The sequence below is a fragment of the Cetorhinus maximus genome, chromosome 35 (genome assembly GCF_964194155.1).
Source record: "Cetorhinus maximus chromosome 35, sCetMax3.hap1.1, whole genome shotgun sequence".
Classification (NCBI taxonomy): Eukaryota; Metazoa; Chordata; class Chondrichthyes; order Lamniformes; family Cetorhinidae; genus Cetorhinus; species Cetorhinus maximus.
Window position 1 is genome coordinate 428,141 of NC_135913.1, and position 16,569 is coordinate 444,709.

The following is a 16,569-nucleotide window of genomic DNA, read 5'->3' on the forward strand; positions in this document are numbered from 1 at the left end:
ACTCGCATAAAACATCCTGAATTAATTCATTAAAGCACAGATAGAGAGAGGGGGGGGAGGGGAGAGAAAGAGAGAGTGGGGAGGGGTATCGGAGAGAAATATTGAGAGAGAGAGTGTCGGAGAGAGGGGGAGGGGGTGGGGAGAGGAGAGAGAGAGAGATAAAAAGTGGAAGGGGAGGAAGAAGAGGGGCGATCAGGGGACAAATCTCATAAAACATCCTGAGTTAGGGCATTAACACATAGAGTCGGGATCAGTTCAAACAATCCCTCCTCCACCATTGGTGGACTGTAGAACGCAGTGGGCTCCGCCTGCAGGATTCACTCTGGGAAGCACCTACCAAACCCGCAACTTCTACCGCCGAGAAGGACAAGGGCAGCCTGTCGGTGGGAGTGTGACCATCTCCAAGAGCCCATCTAAATCACACAACATCCTCACTTGTAAATAAATCATCCTTCCTTCAGCTTCGCTGGCTCGAAATTCCTCCACTCCATCCACACTAACATTCTGGGAGCATCATCGCCACAGAACCTGTGACGGTTCGAGACGGAAATCCCAACTAGTGTTGTCAAGGGGGCAACTTTAAGTGAACATTAAGTACAGAGCTTGTCAGGGACGCCCACGTCCGGAGGCTCACTTAAAGAAGCAAAATTTCGAAATATAATCATATATTTGTTGAATTGTATTCCCATTGAAATTATACACGTGATATTACTGTGGATAACGAAGCGAACTAATGTTAACATCTATTTCATGATGTTCTTCAGATAACCGCAAGCACCATTTTGTTCATTGTATATTGACTGGGTAACATCACCTGTTAAAATTTTAATCCATCTGAATAGGCTTAAATTCAGAATTTTTAAAAATGATGTAACCTTACACCCAGAGCTTTCGTTTGTTCCGGCTTAATCCCGCGGCTGGTTACTTCTCTGGCTGCTGAGTGAACCTGGGAGCCTCGGTAACTCATCGGGTCTTCCGCTGTAGCGGATTGGGTGTGTACATGGTGACTGGCGGGTCCGGTTTCAGTGCTCAGTAATTCAGCCATGTTTTATTTCATGGATCAACAATATACCCTAAGTGAAAAAATGAGAGTTCCACAGAGTTTAGCTTACGAATATTTCGCTTAATAACGACTGAGCAATATTCCTTATGATATCATTGGCAACTAACCGAATTTTGTGAGGCTATAAACGAAATGGTACCGAAAGCATAAATATAATGTTTACCAGTTAACCAAGTTCGAGTGTTGAGAATCCGACATTAATGTCATGTGCGTAATGTTTCTGTTTCTTTCAATCACTTTTTCACGAATCAAGTGTTGCAGGTTTTGATAGTTCAGTTCAATGGAACCCAAGACACTACACCTCCAAAGGAAACTGCCTTTCCCAGTCGGAGGAATCGATTTGGTGTCAATCGATAGCTTTTTTTTGATTCATTCATTTCCGAAGTGCTTTTCTTTCACTTGTTTGACATGCGTCCTGAAATTGCCGGGATCTACTATCTCCAATTAGAATTTTTGCCGCAATTGTCAACAGGACTAAAGTTTCCAGGACAGTCCAATTTATTCTACCAATGCAGACCCGTGTAAAAATTCCACCGGAAGTTGCATCCTTTGTTTAATAATGATGATGGCAATAGTAATCATAATAATACAATCTTAAGGAGTATTGCTATTCAATTTGACATTGCACTGTCCATTGTAGAAAATACGCAAATAATTGGGCTGATGGACTCTTGACGTCTAATTCCGTTTGAAAAAATACAGGATAAGATATTTTCCTAAATCTGTATTCTGTTCACTGCATTTATAATAATCAGTTGATAATGGCAATAGTAATCATAATAATACAATCTTAAGGAGTATGGTTATTCAATTTGACGTTGTACTGTCCATTGTAGGGGGAAAAAAAGCAAATAATCGCACTGATGGAACCTTGACGTCTAATTTCGTTTGAAAATCCATTGGATAAGATATTGTCCTCAATCTGTATCCTGTTAAATGCTATTATAATAATCAGTTGCTGGAAATAATCTGTCCAGGCAAGTTCCTACAGTTCGTCGAGCACATGCGGATTTCCCTGCAGGTGACTTTCCTCCCTTAATTTATTTCATTAATGCTTTCCTCACATCGCTCTCCTTAATGTAAGAAATCGAGTGATAAACTGCAGGATTTCCTTTTGCAACTGATGCAACAATCTTTAACGGAATAAATTCTGACATGTTGTACAACGATCATCTAACAACGAGAAACTGAAATATAAACGCGTAGAATATCTGCCGTGTACCAATAAGGGTTCCCTGTTCCAAAATGTAGGCACAAAAATTCCAAACCGTGGTTAACTGCTCTAAAGCGGCCTGGATACTGAATACAGGTAAGAGCGTTTCTAAAGGAGTGCGCTCTCCCGAAACATGCTTTCTGTCCTGATTGCTTAGACCTTTTAAACCTCTGATAAAGTCATCATCGTTTCAATATCATAAGGACACATGAAATCTCTATCGTCTTATGCCACCTATTGTCTAATCAAACTCGCATTACAGGCGCCCCTATTAGCGCATCTATTCTCTCAGGTATTACTCGTTCTCCCATGAGATAAACTGAGATGGACACATCTCCTGCAGAAAAGATAAAGTTCTGGCACCCACACTCTGAGTAGCCGGCGAGAGAATTGAGACAAGACCCACCAGGCCGTGAGGAGGAGTTTTACATTTCCTACAGTGTGTCGACGGTATTAGAATTGTGCATGTGATTTGTCTCGGAATGGAGAGGGGACGTCAATTTAAGAGGGTAATTGTTGATGTCCCTACACACATCGGCCAGGAGAATTTTCCTGGAGTAGCCTGAAAATAAAGTATTGCCTGTTGAAATTGTGACCGAAGGAACAATAAAGCAATAAGACACGTGTCCGTAACATACCTGTACCCGAATTTTCACCCGAATCTGAGTCCTTGACTTGGTTTCTCTTCTTGCTGATGATGGGTATTGCCCTCCCTCTCACTGGACCTTCGCTTCGACTGCGTTGTGGGCTAATATGGGGGTTGGTGACGCACCTCTGCTGTGACCAGTGCAGTGCCGAACATCCACATGAAGACGGGCCACGTCCCCATCGCGAATCACAAGGCCCTTTCACAGATGTCAACATGCCAACTTTTCGCTTAAATGTAAATGAGTCACGCTCTACCTGATAAAATGGCTCAGGATTGCAACTTGTGACGCTCTCAGCGAGTTACCGCCAAATCCACAATGGGTTTTTTATTGGCCTGATTTATTTTTTTTGCAAATTTCATTCAAAATTTGAATGTGATGATTACCTGCCACTGAAACAACCACCCTTCCCCAATCTTGGTGTCATGATAGAAACAGGGGAGGTGGTGGAGGCATAATGGTGTTGCCACTGGGTTGTTCGAATAGAGCCCCAGAATTAATGCTCCCGGGACGTGGGATCGAATCCTGCAGCTTCGAATTTTAAAGAATAAAAAATGTAACCCAAAGGGTGCCGATGACCACGAAACCGTCAGTGAAGCCATCCCTTGACCTCTCCTGGCCGACATGTAGCTCCAGGTCCGCAGCAATGGCTGATTCTTAAATGCCCTCTGAACAAGGGCAATTAGGGATGGGCAATAAATGATGGTCGAGCCCACATTCCATGAACGACTTTTTTTTTAAATGCCCTCCAATCGATCAGTACCTTACTTCCTTTGTGACCTTCTGCTTTCAGTTTGACATTCGTCCGATAATCTCAAGCCCCTTTGTTGTTAAGGTATCTGTCAGTCCAACTATCAGCAAAGTTAATGTGCCCCGCGGTGTATTTAACTTTACCTTCCATCAAATCTTGAAGAAAACCTCTCTCCTTAAGTTAAATTCCATTTGCTGGAATAAGAATGACGACTGAACGTTATGCATGGATGATGTTACACAGCGCAGAGAATTAAATGAAATCGTTTCACTGTGAAAATTTTGGATTATTTCGTTCGAACACATCGAAGGGATGATATTGTTCTCATTTTCCATTGCGTTACACGCAAGTTGACTGATCAGTGTTTTAAGAAAAAAGACTGGATTTGTTCCCTTCTCTTTCCGAAATAGACACAGGTGACACTGCAAACACATCAGAATTACAAAACAAGAGATCAGCAACAAACATGCGGATCAATTCACTTCGGACGTGAAGCACATCAATTATCCAACAACCAGGGATAGAAATACAAACTGATATTTTTAGTTAATTCATTCACAGGATGTGGGCTGTCGCTGGCTGGGCCCAGCATTTATTGCCCATCCCTCATTGCCCCTTGAGAAGGTGGTGGGTGAGCTGCCTTCTTGAGCCGCTGCAGTCTCTGTGGTGTGGGTACACCCACAGTGCTGTTAGGGAGGGAGTTCCAGGATTTTGACCCAGCGACAGTGAAGGAACGGCCGATCTATTTCCAAGTCAGGATGGTGAGTGGCTTGGAGGGGAAATTCCAGGTGGTGGTGTTTCCCATCTATCTGCTGCCCTTGTCCTTCTAGATGATAGTGGTCGTGGGTTTGGAAGGTGCTGTCTAAGGAGCCTGGGTGAATTCCTGCAGTGCATCTTGTAGATGGTACACACACTGCTGCTACTGTGCGTAGGTGGTGGAGGGAGTGAATGTTTGTGGATGTGGTGCCAATTAAGCGGGGCTGCTTTGTACTGGATGGTGTCAAGTTTCCGGAGTATTTCGGGAGCTGCAGCCATCCAAGCAAGTGGAGAGTATTCCATCACACTCCTGATTTGTGACTTGTAGATGGTGGACAGACTTTGGGAAGTCAGGGGCTGGGTTACTCACCACAGGATTCCTATCCTCGGTCCTGCGTTTGTAGCTACAGTATTTATATGGCGAGTGCAGTTCAGTTCCTGGTCCATGGTAACCCCCAGGATGTTGATAGTGGGGGATTCAGTGATGGTAATTCCATTGCACGTCAAGGAGCGATGGTTGGATTCTCTCTTGTTGGAGATGGTCATCGCCTGGCACTTCCGTGGCGCGAATGTTACTTGCCACTTGTCCGCCCAAAGCCCGGATATTGTCCGGGTCTTGCTGCATTTGGACATGGACTGCTTCTCTCACCTGGAGAAAATAAAATGCATCCAGCAGTTCACTGAGCGAACCAGATGTTGCTGGACCCCTTAACCGACCTCCCATTGGGTGACAAAAAACCGATAGTGCATTTTATACGAAAGCAGGATCTGAAACCTTTCCCCGGCATTCAGTCTATGGCCGCTGCTGGAGTATTGAGGCACAGCATGGAGTCTCCGTGTGCAAATTTAGCACAGAAATTACTGAGCAACAAACACACACAGGGGATAGTCAAGTCAGAGTTGGATTACATTTGGGGCATGAACTCTATACTAAATGAACAGCCTTTCGGGCTGAGCGCCTTCAGCAATCAGGGGAGGCGTTGCAATATTTAAGCACTTGTGTTCATCACATTCAGGTAGGCTTTTAACTTTGAAAAACAATATACCTTTCAGCGGGCTGTATTAAAGAGAATCCTGTACGCACACGGCAGGTGTTCGGGTCCCTGGACGGTCAGATAGGGCGGGATGTTAAATGAACAGATCATTCCACAACCAGCAGCTAACACGGATGTCCGGTGTGAAACTTACCCCCTTGGTCCCCCAAACAAAAATCTCTCCACCTCGCTAAAGGAAATTGGCTGTTTAATAGGACGTCCACAAAGTATACCCCGGATTAGAGAGATGACTGATCCGTGCACAGTAGAACCTCGAAGGTGGCTCATACGGACTCGAAAGGCCAACTCTGTTTCTCTCTCCACCTGGATGCTGTTAGACCTGCTGAGCGTTTCCAGCATTTTCGGTGTTTGTTTCAGATTTCCAGCATCCCCAGGGTTTTGCTATTTTTTAATCTAAATGATCCTGGGGTTCACCCCCTATTGTCCGAATAACGGCGCTGCCTGTCCTGCATGCGACTCCAAATTGGCCCCATTATCGGACCATTAACCTCGCTAAACAGCACAAGTTTTTAAAAAATCCGCGAAAAAACCTAAGTAAACATCACTTTAAAAACGTTTAAAAAATTATGAATTCAAGCATTGCACTCCATTACAACATTAAGTTTTAGAGTCATGTTGCTTCGCAAATTTTCTGAATCCCATCGTGGTTAAAATCCGAATTATACTTAATCGGAAAGCTGGTGACTTTTTCAGGTATTTCAAACGGCGATGTTCTTTTTTAATTCGATAATGGGATGTGGGCGTCGTTTGGCCAGGCCAGTATTCAATTCCCGTCCCCAATCACCCTCTGTTCAGAGGACATTTAGGAGTCAACCACGTTGTTGTGGGTCTGGAGTCACATGTAGACCTGCCCAGGTGAGGACGGCAGATTACCTTCCCTCAATGGGGTTCGCAAACCAGATGAGCTTTGAACGAAAATCGGCAATGGTTTCATGGAGATCATTAGGATATTTAGTCAAGATTCGCCATCTGTCTAGATACCCCGGTCCCCAAGGCATTACACTGCAATATTAGTCAGGGGCAATACCACTATGCCACCAGTGATGGGGGAGGGGGCGAAGTGATATTTCCGCTGAATTCATTTGATTGGATGGAGGGGGGGAGAGGGGAGGCGGTGGGAAATTCCCCTGCGCAGCCTCAGTTGGAGCCCTGAACTTTGGGGTTTCCCTGTTCATCTATAGTTTTGCACTTTTCCAAACAAGGGGATGCCTTTTACTTCGTCCCTGGTTTTGTTAACTTAGTTTATTTTCTTGCGATGTGGGATGCAGGGTGATGGGAATACAGAGGGGAGCTGCAGAAGGGGGTCATGCACAGCCAAATATAGAAGAGAAACCAAGTCAGCCTGGAGGGCAGAGCAAATATAGACCCGTTAAGGCACAAGGGAATAATGCAAGGCAGGGTTGCATCTATTTTAACGCCAGGAGTCTTTCAAGCAAAGCAGATGAATTGGGGGCGTTGATTAACATTTGGGAATATGATATTGTTGCTATCACAGAGACGTGGTTGAGGAAAGGGCAGGACTGGCAGCTCAATGTTCCAGGACATAGAATCTTCAGATGTGACGGGGGGGAGGGGTGTGCGGGGTGTAATAGAATAGATGGCATTGTATTTTGATCAAAGAGTCAATTGCTGCAGTAAGGAGGGATGGTATCTTAGAAGGTTCCTCAAATGAGGCCATATGCGTAGAACTTAAAAGCATAAAGGGGGCAAGCATTTTACTGGGAGTGTACGATAGGCCTCCAAACAGTCAGTGGAAGATAGAGGAGAGGGTATATAGGCAAATCTCAGAGAAGTGTAATAATAATTGGGTAATAATAGCAGGGGGTTTCATGATCCCCAATATTAACTGGGATAGTCTTAGTGTGAAAGGCTTAGAGGGGGCAGACTTCTTAAAGTGCATCCAGGAGAGTTTTTTGAGCCAGCGCATAGAAAGTCCAACAAGAGAAGGGGCGGTACTCTACCTAATCATAGGGAATGAAGCCAGAGAATTGGTAGAAGTGAGGGGGGAGTGGGGGGTGGCATTTCGGGGATAGTGACCATAACTCTGTAAGATTCAAAGCATTTGTGGAAAAGGATAAAGAAGGACCAGAAATAAAGGTCCTGAATTGGGGGAAGCCCGATTTCAATATGATAAGATAGGGATCTAGTCAAAGTGGACTGAGAGCAGCTACTTGTAGGAAAGTCTACATCAGACCAATGGGAGAGTCATTCAAAAGTAAATAGTGAGAGTTCAGGGCCAACAAGTTCACGTAAAGGTGAAGAGTAGGACCAACAAGTCCAGGGAACCCTGGACATCAAGGGATATAGAGGATTGGATTAGGAAAGAAAAGGAAGTTATGGTAGGGGCTCTGACACTAATTTTCAAACCCTCTCTGGCCGCAGAAGAGGCGCCACAGGGCTGGAGGACAGCGAATGTGGAACCATTATTCAAGGAGGGTAGAAGGGATGAAGCAGGTAATTACAAGCCGGTGAGTTGAACATCAGTGGTAGGGAAACTACTGGCAAAACTTCTGAGGGACAGGGTTAATCTCCACTTGGAGAGGCAGGGATTAATCAGGAATAGTCAGCATGACTTTGTCAGGGGGAGATCATGTCTATCAAATTTGATTGACTTTTTCAATGAGGTGACTAGTTGTGTCGATGAGGGTAGTGTGGTTGATGTAGTCTATATGGACTTCGGCAAGGGTTTTGACAAGGTCCTGCATGGGAGAATGGTCAAGAAGGTCAGTTCCCATGGGTTCCAGGGCATTTTTTCAAATTGGATCCAAAATTGGCTTCATGGACAGGATGGGCCGAAGGGCCTGTTTCTGTGCTGTATAACTCTGACTCTAGGATTTACGCATCCCGGACTTCCTGAAGCTGCTGGCCTGTTTCAGGAGATTAATGACTGCAAAGCGGACAGTTCGGGCTCCAAACGCCCAATAAATTCTTCATCCTCGTGCATTCATTTCATATTTGTCCTTCCATGGTTGCTTGGGACAAGCACTGGGGCGGGGCATCCTGACAGCTCTAGGACCGGGGCAACCTGACAACCAAATACACTGCGGGTGGGGCATACTGACAGCCCTGTGCACTGGCGGCGGTGCATCCTGACAGCCCTGTGCACTGCGGGCGGGGTATACTGACAGCCCTGTGCACTGGGGGCGGTGCATCCTGACAGCCCTGTGCCCTGGGGGCGGGGTATCCTGACAGCCGTGTGCACTGGGGGCGGGGCATCCTTACAGCACTAGGGGTGGGGCATCGTGACAACTCTGGGGGCGGGGCATCATGACAGCAGTAGGGCCGCGACATCCTGATAGTCCCGTGTACTTGGGGGCGGGGCATCCTGACATCACCGAAGGCGCGGCATGCTGACAACACTGGGGGCGGGGCATACTGACAGCCTGGGGGGCGGGGCATCATAATAGCCCTGGGGCGGGGCGTCCTGTCAACGCTGGGGGCGGGGCATCGTGACAGCACTGGGGGCGGGGCACCCTGACAGAATTGCGGGCGGGGCATCATGACAGCACGGGGGCGGGGCATTCTGACAGCACTCTGGGCGGGGCATCTTTACACAGCTGGGGGCGGGGTATCCGGACAGCACTGGGGGCGGGGCATCCTGACAGCACTGGGGGCGGGGCAAACTGTCACCACAGGTGGCGGGGCAACCTAACAGCCCTCGGGGCGGGGCATCCTGACAGCACTGGGGGTGGGGCATCTTAACAGCACTGAGGGCGGGGCATCCTGACAGCACTGGGGGTGGGGCATCTTAACAGCACTGAGGGCGGGGCATCCTGACAGCATCGGGGGCGGGGCATCCTGACAGCACTGGGGGTGGGGCATCTTAACAGCACTGAGGGCGGGGCATCCTGGCAGCACTGGGGGCGGGGCATCTTGACATCACCGTGGGCAGGGCATCCTGACATCACCGGAAGCGGGACATCCTGACAACACTGGGGGCGGGGCATCCTGACATCACCGGGGACGGGGCATCCTGACATCACCGGGGACGGGGCATCCTGACAGCATTGGGGCCGGGGTATCCTGACAGCACCGGGGGCGGGACATCCTGACAGCACTGGGGGCGGGGCATTCTGACAGCACCGGGGACGGGGGGCGGGGCATCCTGAAAGCACTGGGGGAGGGGCAACCTGACAGCCCTATGCACTGGGGGCAGGGTATCCTGAAAGACCGGAGGCGGGACATCCTGGCAGCACAGGGGACGGGGCATCCTGACAGTCCCGTGCACTGGGGGCGGGGCATCCTGAAAGCACTGGGGGAGGGGCATCCTGACAGCCCCATGCATTGGGGCGGGGCATCCTGAAAGCACTGGGGGCGGGGCATAGTGACAGCACTGGCGACGGGGCATATTGACAGTCCCGTGCATTAGGGCGGGGCATCCTGACAGCTCTAGGGGCGGGGCAACCTGACAACCAAATGCACTGGGGGAGGTGCATCCTTACATCCCTGTGCACTGCAGGTGGGGCATCTTGACAGCCTTGTACACTGGGGGTGGGGCATATTGACATGTACCGTGCACTGGGGCGGGGCATCCTGACAGCTCTGGGGGGTGGGGCACCCAGACAACCAAATGCACTGGGGGCGGGGCATCGTTACAGCCTGGGCACCGTGGGCGGTGCATCCTGACAGCCTTGTGCACTGCCGGCGGGGCATACTGACAGCCGTGTGCACTGGGGGCGGGGTATCCTGGCAGCACTAGGGGCGGGGCATCCTGACAGCCCTGTGCACTGCGGGCGGGGCATCCTGACAGCCCTGTGCACTGGGGGCGGTGCATCCTGACAGCGCTGGGGGCGGGGTATCCTGACTGCCGTGTGCACTGCGGGAGGGGCATCCTGACAGCCCTGTGCACTTGGGGCGGGGCATCCTGACAGTCCTGTGCACTGCGGGCGGGGCATCCTGACAGCCCTGTGCACTTGTGGCGGGGCATCCTGACAGTCCTGTGCACTGCGGGCGGGGCATCCTGACAGCCCTGTGCATTGGGGGCGGGGCATCCTGACAGCCCTGGGTCTGGGTATCCTGCCAGCCCTGTGCACTGGTGGCGGGGCACCCTGATAGCCCTGGGGGCGGGGCATCCTGACAGTCCTGTGCACTGAGGACGTAAAGTCCTGACATCCCTGGGGGCGGAGCACCCTGACAGCACTAGGGGCGTGGCATCCTGACAGCCTTGTGCACTGGGGGCGGGGCATCCTGACAGCATTGAGCACTGGGGGGCGGGGCATCCTGACAGGTCTGTGCACTGAGGGCGGGGCACCCTGAAAGCACTGGGGGCGGGGTATCCTGACAGCCCTGTGAATGCGGGCGGGGCATCCTGACAGCACTGGTGGCGGGGCATCCTGACAGCACTGGGGGCTGGGCATCCTGACAGCCCTGAGCACTGGGGGCGGGGCATCCCTCAGGCCTGTGCACTGGGGGTGGGGCATCCCGACAGCCCTGTGCACTGGGGACTGGGCATCCTGACAGCCCTGTGCACTGGGAGCGGGGCGTGGAGGCTGTTCATTGGGCGGGGCGGGGTGGGGTATTTGTCAACTAGGGCGGAGCCTGTTGACGAGTTGCTCCCTGGGCGCGGATCCTGTTTGATGAACCTGTTGACTGGGGGCGGGGCCTGTTGACGAATCTGTTGTCTGGGGGCGGGGCCTGTTGACGAGTCTGCTAACTGGGGGCGGGGCCTGTTTGACGAGCCTGTAATCTGAAGGCGGGGCCTGATGACGTACATCTTAGGGGCGGGGTTCTGTTGACGAGTCTGCTCCCTGGGGCGGGGCTTGTTTGACGAGCCAGTTAACTGGGGCGGGGTCTGATGACGTACTGCTTAGGGGCGTGGCCTGTTGGCGAGGCTGTCAACTGGGGGCGGGGCCTGATGGCGTACAGCTTAGGGGCGGGGCCTATTGATGAATGGTCTAGGGGCGGGGCCTGGTGGCGAGTCGGTTTAGGGGCGGGGCCTCCTGACTGTCCAGCGCAGGTAAGCGGTTGGTGGTCACCATCCGGCGGATGTATTTCGGATATTTGAAGAGTTTGTATTGATTTGAGTGAAGCGCTTGGGGCCGGCCTGAGATGGGAATTCTCTGCTTCAGACATGGCACAGGGAGATCCCCGGGTCAGCAGGAGAATTCTCCTGCTGTCCGGCCGAATGAGAGGCTCAAGCGACATTTCACCATCAGTCAGAGGCCTGAAGGCGGGATGGGAATTTCCCTGTGACCCCACTGGACAAGACAGGTCACCCGGCAGCGGGAATTGGCAGTAGTAAGTGTGTGAGGGGAGAGGGGGAGAGAGGGGGGGAGAATGGGGAGGGGAGAGGGGGAGGGAGAGAGAATGGGGGGGAGGGAGGGGAGAATGGGGGGAGGGGAGAGAATGGGGGTGGAGAGAATTGGGCGAGAGGGAAAGAATGGGGGGAGGGAGAGAGAATGGGGGAGGGGGAGAATGGGGAGAGGGGGGAGAGAATGGGGGAGGGGGCAGAATGGGGGGGAGGGAATGCAGGGAGAGGGAGAGAATGGTGGGAGCGAGAGAGAATGGGGAAGGGGGAGAGAATGGGGGGGAGGGGGGAGACTGGGGGGAGGGAATGCTGTCAGCGCCCCGACTCTTTGCACTATTCACTGCCTTCAACCGTTTCAAGGTATCACATGGAGTAAATCGAATTGGGTGAAGACTGGCCTCTGTGATGCTGGAGACCTCTGGAGGAGGCCGACATCGATCATCCACTCTTCACCTCTGGCTCAGGGTTGTTGCAAATGTTGCAGCCTTATGCCTTGGATATGCTGGGCTCCTCGATCATTGAGCATGGGGTATTTGTGCAGCCTCTTCCTCCGGTGTGTTATTTAATTGTCCACCGTAATTCACGACTGGATGTGACAGAACTGCAGTGCTTAGTCATGTTCCGTTGGTTGTGGAATCACTGAGCTCTGCCTATCGCTCACTTCTTATGCTGATTTATACGTAAGTAGTCATGAGTTCCAGCTTTACAAGGTTGACACCTCATTTTTAGGTATGCCTGCTACTGCCTTTGGCATTCCCTCATGCACTCTTCATTGAACGAGGGTTGATCCCTTGGCTTGGTGGTATTGTTCGAATGGGGAACATGCGGGCCATGAGATCGTGGGTTCAGTATACGTCTGCTCCTACCCATCGCCCACAGTGCCTCGTGTTTCACAATCTTTGAGTTCCTCGATCTGGGAGTTTTCTTTCACTTATTTAAAAATAATCTGGGCATGTTACAGAGCAGGGATTGCTATTCATGTTTAATAATTCGTTAGAAAAAAATATGTTGTGAAAGAGGACATAGCGGATCAGTAATGTAATTCCCACAGTTGAGATGGTGGACAGAATTAGCTCAGAGAATTAGAGATCAGTCAGGTTAACAGCAGCGATGCGCGAAATAATGGAATACTTACTAAAGAAGAAGATAGAAAACCATCTAAATATGAGGAATGAAATATTGAGTAGTCAGCATGGTTCCATACTTACCAATCTAAACAGATCCAGGGTAATACAAGCAATGATTTCTTATCCCATTTCCCCACTAGCACCTCTGGATTCCCTCGGGGTCCCCTCCCTGACCCATTCCTATTTCTCGTTGAGATGCTGACCCACAGTGACGTCATATTTTTTTCACAAGTACATTGTTGATACACTGCTCCCCCTCAGCACCTCTCTCCCCCCCACAACTATTGCCACTTCTTCAAACTGCTATCCAATATCCAGCGCTGAATGAGAAGAAATTTCCTCTTTATCTTTGGACTCTGCCGCAAGTTCCCCTATCCCAGCTTCTGACTCCATCCTACTCGCTGTGAAAACTGTGTGACCTTGAACCAGACTGTTCACATATTGATTTCATATTTGACACAAAGATTAGCTTCTGACTATGTATCTGTGTCACCAGTGAAATCGCCAATTTCCACCTCAACCAATTTCCATTGCCCAATACCACACCAGCTGCAACTCATCTGCTCCTGGAGCCCTGAGCAATAATATTATTGCCTCTAGACTTGGCTATCCCAATGCACTCTTCGCAGGCTGTCCATATTCTCGACTCCATAATTTTGAAATGGTCAAAGCTCTATTGCCCGTGCTCCACAAAAACACTGCCCGTGACATCTATAACATATGTCAGCTCCCCTTGGACAAATGTCTGTATTTAAAATGTTTTTATTTTCAAAGAAAAAAGGAAACTTTGAATCCATCATACCTCGCCAACTCAGTAATTTCCAAACATGCCACCAATATCCCCAACTCTCATTAGCACTGACCTCTTGAGCTTCCCTGATTGTAATCTTTCCAACATCCGCCTAGGACCAAAGCTCTGGAATTCGCTCCCAGAAATCCTTCCCATCTTGTCGCTTATTCTGAACGTTCAGTAAACCCGTCTTTTGGCTTTAGCCAAGCTTTTCACCAGCCTCCCTAATGCTGTGTGAAATAAGGACAATTTTGAATGTTTATCGCACCTTTCACGACATTAGGATATCCCAAAGCTCTATGCAGGTAATTAAGTTATTTTGAAGTCTTCTTACTGTCATAATGTGGGAATCACAGCAGCCAATTTACAAACCGCAAGCTCACACAAACAGCAATGTGATTGTTGTGGTCACTCTGACAAACGGACCTGAGGAGTCTCAGGTACAGGTCACGATCGTTTATTCGAGCAATTACGAGGGGAGAACCTTCTCAATGCAGCTTGAGATCGCACTCTGCTAAATTACAAGTTTTCAACATATTTATACATTATTGGTCACGTACAAGAACAGTTTCCAGATTCCGATCTCGTCAACATATAGCTCTACAGTAAACAGACATCTCTGATAACAAGTACATGCATCGTATGTCCATGTTTTTCAACCAGGCAGAAACCTTACCTCCTACCTAACCTGGGACCATCTGTCCTACCCCTATCTGTTAGTCTTCGCTGTTTTCCAACATAAGTCTCCAGTCTAACTCCCAGAAACTTGCTCGAGATTGCAAGCCCTGAGGATGTACAAAGTTTGAGAATGTATAAGGTTCATCTGGTTTCATTGTTTAATTGTTGAGATACTGGTTTGCGCTGGTCAGCCTATAGATTCTAATTTAAGTGATTCATCCCCTTATAATGAATCCTCTCTTACCATAAATTCTCATTTACTTTCTTCCCGCTAACAGTGATCAAGATCTGGTAACCTACCGTTGTTTTGTTGATTAATCGATACACCCAGGGTGCCAGCTATTCCTCCCCTTCTCCTCTTTGACATGGTGCCTTGGGATCTTTTGCAGGATTTTCATCAAACAAGGCAACACCCAGTAAATGTCTATAAGTGGAGCCATTGGGTGGAAAATCAGCTTGTCGATGAAAATTTTTTAAAGAAAATGTTTTCACATGATGTTGGCATCACCTAGCTGGCCCTGCATTTATTGCCCATCCCTCATGGCCCTTGCGAAGATGATGGTGAGTCTTCTTGAACCGCTGCAGCATCTGTGGTATTGGTGCAACCACAGTGCTGTTAGGAAGGAGGTCCCAGGATTTTGACTCAACACCATGGAAGGAAGTGTGATATATGAGCAAGTTGGTGTGTGTGGTTCGGAGAGGAAATTGTAGGTTTTGGTGGAGTTATCTCTTGCCTCTGACAGTGCAAAATTTGTCAATAAAAATAACAATCTATTTACACTTCAAAGCAAAGCCATTAGCTACCGTTTCACAACATCAGGTTGCCTGCAAATTCTCAAATGACATTTAGAAAATATCATAAAATAAATTATATTGGAAATCTAACCGTCATGGAATAAATTGGAACCGGTTAATGAATTTTATTTGGTAGGCAGGGACGATCGCTTGAATGCGTCTTGTCAATTGGGGCTGGGTGGTAAGGAAAATTGATAATTTCGAAAATACAATTTGATATAACTGAAAACACCGACATCAAAAAACGCCTTCAACTTCAAACAGAATTGGCATATCACAAATCTTTGAAATATCTTGGGAGTGCGCATGAAATGGTCATGATTTCTGAATTTAGATGAGAATCGATAATTCGAAGTTAAAGCCAGCGCCCGAACAGGTACGTGAATCCTGGATTCTCACATGAAAAGTCTGACGCTTTACCGACTGAGCTATCCGGGGTTCGAGGGCCACTTCGGCACAGCGACCTCTGCTGGCTGACAGCGAACATTGCATCCTTCAGATTCTGTACTTTTTCTGCAGTCATCCGGTCTGTTCAGTGGATTCCTCTCACACAGACATTCCCAATACATTTGCTAAATTCAATCAAAATTGCACTTCACAACTTGTACAAACCTCTTCACAAACCCGTCCACTTCACGCCAAAATTCGGCCCGCCCACAAAACGCTCTTCAACTATTTTTTTTGTAAATTTGGGGGTGCTGCCTGATTGAAAGAAAAAATTGATAATATTCATCTAACAGCTGCATTTAGGTTAATGCAAACATGTGGACAGTATGCACGGAACCGGTCGGATAGATGCTCTTAAATGCGAATAATCGATTCTCATGCCAATCATTCCATCCCCCCGAATTCACGCTCATCTCTTCAAGATATTTTAAAGATTTGCGACATGCTGGCTCGATGTGAAAGGGAGACTATTATCTGATGCGATATTTTAATGTATTTTGACCTCCGTTTTTTTCTAATTTGTCAGTCATTAGTACCCTCCAGCCCCAAGTGACACGGCTATGCGAAGCTGTCCTTCCCTGCTCTCCAAATAAAACTCATTAATAGGTCTTTTAATTCCATCCATGACACTTAATTTTCAAATATGATTTGTTTTATAATATTTTCTGAATTTATTTTGGAACTTCGCAGGTTACTTGATGTTTTGAAGCGGTTGTGCATTCCTAATTGCCCTTCGGAAGGTGGTGGTGAGCTGTCATCTTGTAACACTGCAGACCATGTGGTGAAGGTACGCGAGAGAAGACTGATGGGGCATTCATTGGCTGGGCTGGATTTCTCCTGCTTTTTTGTGGACGGGACGCACTTCGTCCAATAGCAACATTTTCGGGTGGATGCCAGTATTTTAGCTACACTGGAGCAGCGTGGCGATGGGCGCTGCAAGTTCTGGAGCCGAAGTCTCTTGCCGGAATGCTGTCAGCGCCCCCAGACTTTGCACTATCCA